Genomic DNA, 13660 nt, shown 5'->3' on the forward strand with positions numbered 1-13660 from the left:
GGCCATGTGCCACCTCCCATCGTTACACGGGACCCAGGACAAGCAGCTAGCAATCCCACCCCGGTACACCAGGGAAGTCACGTGGCCCAAGCAGAGGCCAGACAGCTTCCCTGAGATCTCACACATGGACCCGAAAGGAAGGGGCTTATCTCCTCGCAACGTGGGCGTGGAGCTACCCCTCTAGTCAGACAGCACCACCGCTCCTTGGAACAGCTTTGTTCTGCACGTCTGTGAGGGGAGGACTTTGGTGCTCACTATGTACTAAAGATGTGGAATATTCAACAGGGTAAAATAAATGGAAGGAAAGAGAAAGAGCTAAAGGAAGGGAAAATAGCTCAATGCACTTTGGCTGCACAAAGAGTGAAGGAACATTTGAGTGGCTGGGGCAGCGATGGGGGCAGGAACAAGGACAGCAGGTGTGCAGGGGCATCTGAAGATGAGCTCTGGCCAGCCCTACTTTGAACACCTGGCTCCCCTTTCTCTCTGCTGGTGCATGCGTTTGTAGGGTGGGGGGCCTGGACAAGATCCAGGGCCAAGGGTGATTGAGGCCCCACTGTGGGCAGCACACAAAAGGGATAAAGCCATCATTCCCCTGCCCACTCAAGGCCTCAATTACCAGCTCCTGTTGGGCCAAGTCTTTGACAATGGATAGACTAGAGTTTAAATCCTGGCTCTACCACTAGTTAGCTGTATGAGGTCAGGAAACTTACTTAACCTCTCTGAGCTTGAGTTTCTCTCATTTGAAAAAAATTAAGACAGTATCTCCTCCCTCAAGGTGTTGTGGTAAAAAGGAAATCATGTAAGTGCTCAACAAACATTTGTTTTTATGGTTGTTGTTTTGTTGTTGTGATGGTAATGGCAGTGATGATGACAGCAATGATCATGGTGGTGGTGATGGAGATGGTGATGGTGGTGGTGATGGTGAATAGTGATGGTGATGATGATGATGGTGGTAGTGATGAGGATGATGGTGATGATGGTGATGAGGCTGACGATGATGATGGTGATGAGGCTGATGATGATGATGGTGATGATGGTAATGGTGGTGGTGATGGTGAATAGTGATGGTGATGGTGATGATGGTGGTAGTGATGAGGATGATGGTGATGAGGCTGGTGATGAGGCTGGTGATGAGGATGATGGTGATGATGAACTGGTGCCTAGAGTAGTGGAGGAGCAGAGGGCCATTGCTGGAGCCACCAGACCTCATAGCCCTCACCTCTTGGGCACATCCATTGAGACAACAGAGCCTGCTACTACCACCCCTGGCCCCCTGAGACAAGCATAGAAGAGAGACCCAGCTAAGGTCTGTAGATGAACAAACTGATGAGTGGGTGGGGAAGTGATGATGAAGCAGGAATTCCCTCACCATCTTGGAGAAGGACTCTGGGTTATCTCAGGACTTGTCCTCACCAGCCAGATGTTTGGGGCCTCTGTGTAAGAGGACCCTCTTTTCTTTCTGGATAGGACCAAAGTCCCGCGGTCACCCTCCTTCCCAGGAGTGCGTGTTGCTGTCCTTCTCCTGTCAGGGATGGGGCTCGCTGCCTCTGTCTCACTAAGTCTCCTCTTTATGCTCTGTGCCTCAACTTCACCCTCTCTCCAGAAACCTCCCTCAGAATCTAAAAATGAAGCTCTGTTTTCTCAATTCATTATTTGTTGTCTCTTCCACTTTCTTCTTGTTCTTCTGTTATTGGCATCCATCCCAAAGTATCCTTGTCACATCTCTCTCTTCTCTCCTTCCCTCTCCTGTTGGGGAAGTGTCAGAGAAGGCCAAGCTGGCAGCCAGGATTCTCATTCACATCAGACAGTAACAAGATCCCCACATGGTGTCAACAGGGACCACATGAGAAGCTTGAATTGTCACCCAGTCAAAGTACCCCATCAGATGACAACAGAGTCCAAGAGGGGAACCTGGATGTCTACCCCTCACTGACACGGAGGTGGTACCCCCACCCCATCCCATAGCAATATCAGAAGTCAACTAAAAAGGTTTAAACAAGACCCAGAGTCTGTAACATAATACCCAAAATATCCCAGTTTCAACTAAAAAGCACTCATCATACCAAGAACCAGGAAGATCTCAAAGTGATGATAAAAGACAATCAGTAGTTGCCAACACCAAGATGACAGAGATGTTAGAAGTACCTGACACGGAGTTTAAAACAGCCATCAATAAATGCTCTGATGTCTAGTGACAAACAACTTGTAACAAATGAAAAAAATAAGTGTCAACAAAGAAATAGAAGATATATAGAAACCAAGCTGAAATTTTAGAACTGAAAAATAAAACTGAAGCTTTTAAAAACTCAGTAGATGAGCTCAACAGCAGAATGGAGGAGACAGAGGAATGAGTCCATGAACTTAAAGATAAAACAATAGAAATCACTGAATCTGAACAACATAGAGAAAACATACTGAAAAAATTAACAGAGCCGCAGGCACTTGTAAGATGATAACAGAAGATTTCTGTCATCAGAGTCCCAGAAGATGAGAGAGAGAGAGCAGCTGGATAATGTACTTAAAGAAACAATAACTGAAAACTCCAAAATTAGACAAGACCTAAACATACAAATTCAAGGTCAGGGAGACCCAAATAGGAGAAACCCAAGGAAATCTACACAAAGACACATCATAGGCTAACTTCTGAAAACTAAACAAATTTTTTAAGTTAAAAATAAATAAAATCTTGAAAGCAGCCAGAAAATAGCAACACATCTCGCATGGAAGGAAAGCAATTAGAATGACAGTGAATTTCTCATCAGAAATGATGGAAGCTGGAAAGAAGTGACTAAACATTTATCAAGTACTGAAATGAAAGAACTGTCAACCTAGAATTATGTATCCACCAAAAGCATCCTTCAGGAATGAAAGAGAAATCAAGACAGTCTTAGGTGAAGGAAAGTAAGAGAATTTGTCTTGTGAGTGGACCTACCCTTAGAAATAGCTAATAGTAGTTCTCCAGACAGAAAGGGAACAATAAGATAAGAAATTGTGGAGCATCAGGAAGGTAGTAAGAACAACAGAGAGAGTAAAAATGGACTGAATGCAATACATTTTCCTCTCCTTTTAGGTTTCCTAAATTATGCCTGAAGCAAATTGAAGTTGAAGGAAATATTATAACACTATCTGAGATTCTAGTTTCATGTACAGAAAATACTTTAAACTATTATATTATAAATAAGAACAAAAGGGAAGTGGGTTTTCTACACTTTACTTGAACCGGTGAATGATGACGCCATAGACTCTGATCAGTTGTGTACATATAACATAATACCTAGAGCAGCCACTAAAATAGCTATACAAAATGACATACTCTAAAAGATAGATAGATCAAATGGAAGATCAAAATGGAAGTCTTTAAAAAAAAAACTGTTCAAGTAACCCACAGGAAGTCACAGAAATGGAAAGAGAGGAGCAAAAAGCAGAAAAAAACAAACAGAAAACAAAAGATAAAATGACAACCCACTTTAAGCCATAACATATCAATAATTATATTACATATAAATGGCCTAAATACACCAATTAAAATACAAAGATTGACAGAGTAGATTAAATATAACTGAACTATATTAGCTCTACAAGAGACTCATGCAAATATGACATTATAAGAAGATTGAAAGTAAAATGATGAGAAAAGATACAACATGCAAACATTAATCAAAAAAAAGAAGGGTGCTTATATTAGTGTCAATACACCAAGAACACACAGCAACCCAAAATGTATATGAACCAACAGAGCTGCAAAATATATGAAAAAAACAAAACAAAAACTGAGAGAGCTGAAAAGATAAATAGACAAAAAAGAAATCCACAATTACAGTTGGAGAACTCAACACTACTCTCCCAACAATACAACAACTTCGACAGAAAAATAAGCAATGGTATAGAAGAACCTAACAACACTTTCAACCAACAGGATCTAATCAACATCGATAGAACACTCCACCTAATCACAACATTATACACTACACATTCTTTTCAAGTTCCCACAGACCATATAAAAGATAGACATATTCTGGGCCATAAAACAAACCTCAACAAAAAAATAATTGAAATCAGAGTGTGTTCTCCAGCACAGTGGAATCCAACCAGAAATCAATAGCTGCAAGACAATGGGGAAATCTCCAAACACCTGGAAACTGCTTAATCCATGCATCAAAGAGGAAGTCTCAAAGGAAATAAAAAAAAGACATTAAACCAAATAAAAATGAAAATACAACATATAAAATCTGTGGGACACAGCTAAAGCAGTGCTGAAAGGGAATTTTATAGCACTAAATGCTTACATTAGGATAGAGGAAAAGTCTCAAATCAATAATCAAGTTCCCACCTCAAGAACTTAGGAAAAGAAGACTAAATAAAAAGAAAGCAAGCAGAAGGAATGACATCATAAAAATAAGAGCCGAAGTCAATGAAACTGAAAGCAGAAAACAACAGAGAAAATCAATGAAGCAAAAAGCCAGTTCTTTGAAATGATCAATGAAATTGACAGACCTCTAAAGTGCTCAATGAGGACTCACCTCCTCCTCTTTCCCCTCCCCCTTTCAGAGGTAAGGTGGTCCCTGGGCAGTCCTTCACAGTCTTCAGAGCACCTCTGAATTCACTGTCTCATTGGACCATCAGGAAAACTACTACTGACAAGATATTGAGGCCATTTTAGTGCTGAGGAAATTGAGGGGCAGAGAGAAGAGTATGCTTTGCTCAAGATTGCAGGGTGTGCTCAGAACAAGGCTGGTTGATCCTTTCCCCACCCTCACGTTTGGTAGATAATGGATGTGTCTGGGGTATGTGTTCCTTCCCTAGAGGAGCCCCTTCCTCTGCTCAAGCTACAGCAGGGATAGGACTTGAAACCAGACAGAGCCCCTGGGATTGACAAAGGTGGGCTTGAAGATGACTATCCCCTTTGTCCCTTCATGACACACTGACTGAGCTCCAAAGAGATGGGAGGTTCTGGAAGACCCTGAGCATGTGTGACAATTATGTAAGCGTTGCCACTACTTTGAGCTGAATCCCAGCACTGTCCTAACTGTGTGAACTTATGCAAGTTAATTTGACCTCTCTGAATTCCACAGTCCTCATCTGCACATGGGAACAATGATGGGCTCTACCTCCCAAGTCTGTGATGAGGACAAAATGGGATAATCTAGACACAGCTTTTAGCCCACCACCTGGCAGGCACTACAATACCCATTAAGTGGCTGTTGTTACTGCTGCTGCTGTTTTAATGTTATTTTTGGTGATGATGATGATGATGATGGTGTTGATGATGATGATGGTGATGGTGATGGTGGTGATATTCCTGTTTATGATTATGTGGCTGATGTTGTTCTTGTACCGTCATGGATTTGTCCTCATTTTGCCTGGATTTTGATGCCACCTCACTCCTGAGCAACCATCGGGTGATCTTCAAGCCCATTCTATGGTCACTGCCTCTGGGAAGCCCTCCCAGACCTCCTCCCAGCCCAGGCCAGGTCAGGTCCCCTTGCCTCCAGGATCCCACGGTCCTTTCTGTAGGCCTGTCTGAAGCACCAATGATGTCAGCACATCAAGTTTGTCAGGTTGCGTGTCCTGTAGTAACAGGCCTGAGCCCTGTGAGCGCTGGGTGCTGAGGCTCCACGCACTGTTCCTCGCGGTGTGGATCCTGATGGAATCGTGATGACAGAATCTATAAATGTGAGACTGAAGGAGGGAGAGCCTGAGTGGATGTGTGAAAGGGCTTGCCCAAAGTAATATAGAAATGAGAGCAAGAATTCGCTGTTAGTAGTAACATGGTGCAGAAGAAATTGCACTGTATTGCACTGGATTGGGATTCATTCCAATCAGGTTTTTGATGACTTCACTTATCCGTTGTGTGTCCTGTTTCTTCATCTGCAATATAGAAATCATCATAGTTGCCTCACAGAATTAGGTTGAGGACAGACTCTGGCAGGGCCTGTGACCTTACCCAGGACCAGGGAGCTACTCACCAACGGGGACTGGCAGGTAGTATGAACCCGGGATGTCTGGGTTCAACATGCAACTTTGCCTTTGCTTGTTGTGTGACCCTGGACAAACTATTTAGCCTCTCTGGACTGTAATGTCCTCATTTGTAATTAGGACAGTAGCGGTCCCCGCCTCAGAGGTTGTTGGGGGAGTTAATTGGGTTACTACACATAACGCCTTAAAGGAGTGCCTGAGTTATGGTAGCTTCTGTAAACATGTTCACTGTTACCATTATCCAGAAACATCTGGCCCGAGGCCTTTCACGCACTGAGTACCATGGGGAAACTGAGGCAGAAAGCCATTGTGTATAAAGGAAAGTCCTTTCAGCTCTGCCTAGGTTTACTCTGAAGGGAACATTCTGACCCAACACCAGGACAGCTCCATCTCCACTCACTCGTCTTCTCTCCAGTTCCTTTTAGCGTGTGCATTTCCTTTTGATTAACAATTTTAATAAAGAGGCATAATGTGTGCTTCACAGCAAACACCCGAAGAAGAGGGGAGCAGAATATGCAAACACAGTCTCTTAGAGGAACTTGCTAAGGTGGTGACATCTGCTACTCCCCGCTTTCCTTCCACTTAAGCACCTAGATGGCCCCTGAGGTGGGTTTAGATCCTACAGTCAAGGCCATGACGCAGAAGGTGAAAGCCCCATGTGCTTCCCAAGTCTGGGGGAAAATCGCTGCTCAGGATCCTACTTAAAGTGCAGCCCTCTTCCCACCTGCTTGGCTCCATCCAGCGACCGTTAGCTGGGGAGTGGGAGGGGAGGGGTTAGCTGGAGAGTTAAACGCTCTGCAGACACACTCATTCACTCAGTTCATGTTCAGGAAACCTTACCGGACCATCTTCTCCCGAGCTGCCTGGGGTGTGGGAAGCTGAGAGCTTCACAGAACTTCAGGAACAGACTCAGCACAGTGGTCAGAGGGACCCCACGGTGGATGGACACTCTGGTTTCCAGCCTCAGATTGATGCTGATCCTGTCCCCTCACTCACCAGAAAGTCGTAATGAACCCTGATCCTGGTCACAGCCTGAGCCCTTACTCTGGGTACATGCTGGGCCCTGATCCTGGTTAGCTACCAATCCTTGACCCTGGTCATAGGCTAAGCCTTGACCCTGGACAAACACTGAACCCTGACTGTGGTCACATGCTGAGCCTTGATCCTGGTCTTGCTCTGAGCCCTGATCTTGGTAACATCCTGAGACTTGTTCTTGGTCACACACTGGGCCCTGATCTTTGTCATAGGCTATTAAAGCCCTGACTAGGAGTGTGGACTGAGCCCTGACCCCAGCTGTCTGAAGAATCTGTGTTCAGGGCAGAGTGGCAGGACATAGATGCCAGACACAGCCCTTACCTTTGGTGTGGGGTGCTGCGTCCACGTGACAGGGCCCCAGAGTCACTTCCAACAGGATGCTGTGGCTGAGAGCTCCTCTGGCTACTGTGTCATGTTGGGCTCACGTCGCCCATCACGGCTTATGGTTTAGGAGTTTATAGCTCGTCTCCATTGCTCTCCTGGGGCCCTTGGAGGAGGACAGCCCTCGCAGCCCCTGCCTCTCACAGCTAAGCAGGTGTGAAAAGTTCAGGAAAAGCTCTCAGAGGAAAATGCTTTTCTGATGTTGGGCCTGAAATGGCATTCCCTTTCCCCAAGTTAATAACCAGTTGTCTAGATAGTCAGTTCTATTTTAGAAATAAGCGTCTGTTAGTGCTGTTCACCTTCCAACGTGACTCAAGGTCAGCCCTTTGCCTCTGCTCCTCAGAAGAGTTGGCATCTGGCCGGGCCCCGGGGGTCCAGCAGCCGCAGGTGCCTGTCTGGGGAGCGAGAGGGAAACAAGCAGCCGCTGGCAGGACCTGTGGTCAAGTGCACCCCCTTCTCTGGGTCACGACCGTGGCTCACGGTGATACAGGCAGCGGTAATAATGACAGTGCAAACGTTGGCTTGGGGCTGAGGTGCTTACAAAGCTCTGTCACAGACGGGCTCATTGGACTTTGCTAAGAGGGAGGCCACAGGCCAGAGGGAAATGGCACTGCACACCAACAAGGCATGGTCTGCCAGACCTGGGCAGGGAGTGCTGCCGTGCCGGCCACTGAGGCAGGGACAGCCCTGAAGGTGGCCCTGCAGTTAGTCCTATGAGCACCATGTTGGGACAGCCGGCAGCACGTCTGGGACAGAGCATGGACCTAACCCTGGTCCTGCCATCAGCCTCCCAGATGGTCTGGTTACTGGGACCGGGACCAGCTCCACAACTGGCTGGGCCCAGGGCAAAATAAAAATACGGGGTCTTACTTACAAATTAAGAATTTCAACATGGAAACGGCAGCTCATTAAACCCAGTGCAGGGCCCTTCCATCTGGGGAAACTGCGCGGCTGCCCAAGTCCCGCCCCCCACCCTGAAGCTGGCCCTGCTGGTCACACAAGTTCTCCACGCCCTCAGTGTCTTCACCTGCACGGGGGGGCCTCTGACATCCGCTCTGCGGCGGCTCAGGCTTGCTCCGAGGGGAAGCTGAGTGGGAAACAGAGGAAGAGAGGAGCAGCTTGCCCCTGGTCCCCAGCAGCGCAGAGAATGGGCATGAAGCCTGTGACCACTCGCTCCAGCCGCTGGGATGACTGCATCTGCTCAGTCTTGTAGCCAGGACCCCGCCTGCACGGGGCTGCTGGTCTAGAGGGGAGGATATGTATGTAAAGGAGGCTCTAGTTTGTCCAACTGAGGGTCCTGTTGAGTCTAGAATACCATGACTTTGTGTGACACTAAGAGAAAACCTCGCCAGTCAAGTTCCGGCACAGCGCCTGGTGACAGTCCTGCTTGGCTCCTGAACCGGTCACTCCAGCCTCACCGTCCTTTGGCACCCATCTTACTATAAAACAGAGCAGTTTCCTCTCTCCAGGCACATAAAGTACCTGGTTGCTGCCTTGTAAGAAAATATGGAACTGTGGTCATTTCTTCAAAGACGAGCATGTGCTTTACTGACGTGAAGGGGAACCTGCCACAATGTCACTTCCTGTGTAAGTGATAACTCCCGTTCCGTGCAGAATCATAGCATAAACTTCTTAAAGTAGTTTATTTTTTTAAGATTTTATTTCTTTACTTGACACGAGATAGAGGGTAAGAGAGAGCACAAGCAGGGGGAGCGGCAGTGGGAGAGGGAGATGCAGACTCCCTGCTGAGCAGGGAGCCCGATATGGGACTCGATCCCAGCACCCTGGGATGCTGACCTGAGCTGAAGGCAGATGCTTAACCCACTGAGCCACCCAGGTGCCCCATCTTTTTAAAGTACTTTAAATGACACTTAGACTCAGCACATACATCAATGACACACATGGCTCAACTAAAGGGAAAAAAATATGGACAGCTGTGTTTCAGTTAGCTATTGCTGCGTAACAAACCATCCCTCAAAAATGAAGAATTGCTTAAAACAATACAAGTAAAGCAATGCAATTGCTTAAAGCAATAGAATTGAGCAATGAGTTCATGAGTCTCCAGGTCAGCACATGGTTCCTCTGGTCCCAGCAGGGCTCACTCATGTGTCTGAGGTCAGCGATGAGTTGAGTGGGCAGCTCGGCTGGTCCTGGCTGAGCTCTCTCGTGTGATTGGGAGCAGGCTGGCTGTGGGTGGTTTTGGCTGGGACAGTTGCCCCCCCCCACACACACACACACATGGTCTCATCTTCCAGCAGGCTAGCTCAGGATGGTCCACATGGCAGTCATAGGGAGAGAGCCGATGCTCATGGAGCTTCTCACAGCCAAGATCCAGAGCACACATGGGCCCTTCTTGTATGTGAGTCAGAGAGACTGTGTGCATCTCTTGCTAACTCCATGCTCAGTGAAGTATATTGCTAGCTTGACATCAGGCTGCTGGGAGTATTTACATCAAGGAAATTGGCAAATGCTACAAATCAGGGGGTTGGGGTGTTTTTCTAGGGGGGGTGGTCCCAGTTTATCAGCACACAACTGGCCATGTTCTATTGGCCAAACCGAGTCACAAAACCAACCCCAATTCAAAGATGGGGAGTAAGTAGAATGACTGGCTTTCTTCAGTTTGCCTGGGATTTTCCCAGCATTAGCACTAAAAGCCCACGTCCCCAGAAGCCCCAGTCCCAGGCAAACCTCGAAGGCTCATCACCCTAAGAACACACCCCCATCTCTTGGTGGAAATAGTAGCAAAATGCAGGGAGACAGGGCAAGGAGGAGGTGTGTGCATATTTGCAATCAATCCCCCATGAGCCATGACCAAGTTCAAGTGCGCAAGTGTGCATCCTGAATACCACCCAGACGAGAGCAGTCGTGGGACCCCAGCACCTGAAGATGTGTCCCCACTTCGGGGGATTTGAGATGTGCAAATGCGTCTTAGAACCAGTGAGACATGGTCATTAAAGTGCTCGGCAATAAGCCTCGGCGGGGGGCGCACGGGGAACCGGACGCAGATCAATCCGGTGGGCGGGGCAGGACAGCTTCCAGCGGACACCTCCAGCCGCACTCTGAAGAACCACACACTCACTCTGACTCCCAGAACAAACAGCCACGGCCTCTCTTCCCTCTCCTGGCCGAGTACACAGCTGAAGCGGCCCTTTCATGTCCCGCAGGCTGGGGCTGCGCTCAGCGCGGAGGGTCAGGGGAACAATATGTGGGGTCTCTCAGACTCGGGCACCCCTGGGGGTAACAGGGCCAGAGGTGATTAAGTATTTGGGCTTAAAAGGCTGCCATGGGCTGCAGGCTGGGATAAAAGAGCGAGGAGGGCTGAGGCCGGTGGAGGGAGGGGCCGAGCTGATGAGGCCACAGAGCAAACAAAGCCGGGCATCAAGCGACCGCCCGGAAGGCAGCGGTCCGGCTGAATGTGATGGTCCAGATAAACGGCACATCAAGGTCCAGGCCGCAGCTCTCAACCAGGGCGATTCCGCCCCCCAGGGGACACTAGGCAATGGGGAGAGAGGGGGGCATTTCTGGTGGTCACAGCTGGAGGAGGAGAGCGCCGTTGGCGTCCAGTGGGTGGAGGCCAGGAACGCTGCTAAAGGTCCTCTAGTGCAGGGGAACAGGACAGCCCCCACTGCAGAGGATTGCCGGCCCCACCCATTAGCAGTGCGGAGGGCGAGAACCCTGAGCGGGGACCACATTCCAGGCATGGGGAGAGAGAGCACGAAGGCCTGGCGAGGAGAAGGCTCTTGTCCCTCAGGTGACCTCACCTGAGCGCTGGCCCCACCCCACCTCCACCCCCGGTTCCCGGAGCTACACAACAGCCCCCTCCCCCCAGGGCGGTCCAGAGCCCAGGCTCCGCGGCCCAAGAGGACCGTTCTCAACCCCTCAGAGCCAGCCGGGCCCAAGCTGCCTCTGCAGGAAGCTGTTTGCTATTCTATCCCTGGCCCCCAGCACAGCTGGCTCCAGGCCCTGGAACGCAGAGAGGGGCTAACCTAATTGCACTAATGGTTTGTAATCAGACGTAATGGGGTGTTTGTACACATGAGCGAGCTGAGCTGCAGGTGTGGAAGGCAAATCCCATAGGGCTCCCAAAGGCTCATCTTGCCTGCCAGCTGAGAAGCCGGGGGTCCCCCCCGCTAAATGGTTCAAACCTCCCCTGGGCCTTCCGCACTGCACAAGGAAGGCCAGGTGTCTGCCAAGCAGATTCCAAGACACCTCGGCTCGCCCAGCCCTCTCTGCCGCTGGCTCCCAGGCCCTCGGGGTGGTGACTTAGAGAAAGCAAAGCATGCTAGAGCCTGCAGACCTGGGCGCGCCACCCCAAGTCATCAGCTCCTATGAACACAGTGAGGAAGTGGGGTATCACTGTCCCCAAGATGCTCGTGGTCTGGGGGGCTCAGGGCTCTGAGACCCCCGGATAAACAATGATCATGGTCATTAGTGTTGTGTCCAGTCCTTACTGAGCACTCACTATTCCAGACACTGCAACCGCTGAATGTCCACTGCAGCCCATATGGGAAGTATTATACTATCACCCCCTCTTACAGATAAGCAAGGTTCCCACGCCACACAGCTGCTAGGGGGTGCAAGCTGCAGTCTGATTCAGAGACTGTGCTCTGGGGACAATGACTAATTTTGCTGAGGCAGGTGAGGGTCAAGGGAGGCTTGAAGAGGAGGTATTGATTGTTCGGGGCTTTGCAGGATGTATAGGAGTTGCCAAGCTGAGGCTAGAGAGTATATTGCCTTTACAAGGCATGGGATGGGCCTGGTATCTCCTAGGACAGTGATAAACACTGAAGTCTAGATAGCAAGAAAGGGGGGTTTCGACAGTAAATGAGGCTAGAAAGATAAGTCGGGGGCAAGGCTGGGGAGACTTGCCAGTTGATATCAAGTTTCTGTTACGGAGAGACAGCTATCGTGGCTTGGGTGAGAAGGACCACATACCGGGAGGGCTGGGTGCAAAAAGCCAGGTGTCTGGGATCAGGGGAGCAGAGCACAGAGACAGGTGCCAGGCTCTGGGTTCAAAGCTTGGCTCTGCCCCCTAACAAGATGTGTGACCTTGGGCAGCTTTCTAACCCTCCCTGAGCTGGAGCCCACATGCTGCTGTCCGTTCACAGGGTGGTTGTGAGGCTTAGCGGGTCAGACCCCTTGAAGCAGCTTGAGCAGCGTCTGGTGCAGGGACAGACCCAACGCATGCTGTCCCCGTGGGACCTGGCAAGCCTCGGAGAGCGGCAGAGGTCAGGGCACGGGGCAGCCCCAGGCTGCTGACACTAAACGTCAGGGTTCCATCCTGGTTTTCAGGCCCACATCTCCCATGGGGAAAGAGAAGCCTTCCCAAGCATCATCCGGACTCCACTGAGTCACAGAGGCTGAGCTCCCGCCAGTGGTGCCAATGAGAGGGACGGCTCCCCCTGGCAATGTCACCCACCCGGTTCGCTTCTCCTGGGCTCCATTCCACTAACCAGGGCTCAGAAGAACAAGTGCAGCTTTGGGGGTCCTTGCAAGAACATCCAGAAGGAGGAATGTGTGCCAAGCCCTCAACCCGCCCCCGTCCCTAGTCCTCCCTGAGGGTGTCTGAGCCGCTGACCCAGCACCCAGCCAGAGCCCAGATACCGCCCGGCGTGGCCCCCTCCCTCATCAGTTCTGTCCTGGACTGAATTGGGCCTTCCAAAGGAGGTGCTGAAGCCTTACTTGCTTATGTGACACTGTTTGGAAATAGGATCATTGCAGATGTAATTAGTTAGGATTGGGTCATTCTGAATTAATCCAATGTGACCGGCATCCTTATAAAGCCAGGAGAACAGACACAGAGACGGAAGCACAGGGAGAAAACATCCGTGTGACAAAGTAACAACAGAGGCAGAGACTGGAGAGATGCACCCACAAGCCAAGGACATCGAGGACGTCAGGAGACACCAGAAGCTGGAGGAGACGGGAAGGAGCCTCCCTCAGAGGTTCTCTTAGGAGGGAGCACAGCCCTGCGACACCTTGATTTCTGATGTCCAGCCTCCAGACTGTGCGAGAATAAATTTCTGTGGTTAAAGCCACCTGGCGTGTGGTACTTAGTTGTGGCAGCCGTGGGAAACTAACACCAACTCCTCCACTGAGATGCTCGTCCCCCCCCCCCGCCCCTCCCGGGGCCACTGTCCCAACTCCCTCCCTGGTCCCAGGAACTCGCTACCCACGTGTTCATCCCACGGATGGAGAAAGTGGCAGAATCCAAATCCAAACCCAGGTCTCAGACCCTGAGAAGCATGCCTTCCCCCTGCTCAGTGAT

This window comes from Halichoerus grypus, chromosome 5 (assembly GCF_964656455.1).
Source record: "Halichoerus grypus chromosome 5, mHalGry1.hap1.1, whole genome shotgun sequence".
NCBI classification, from domain to species: domain Eukaryota; kingdom Metazoa; phylum Chordata; class Mammalia; order Carnivora; family Phocidae; genus Halichoerus; species Halichoerus grypus.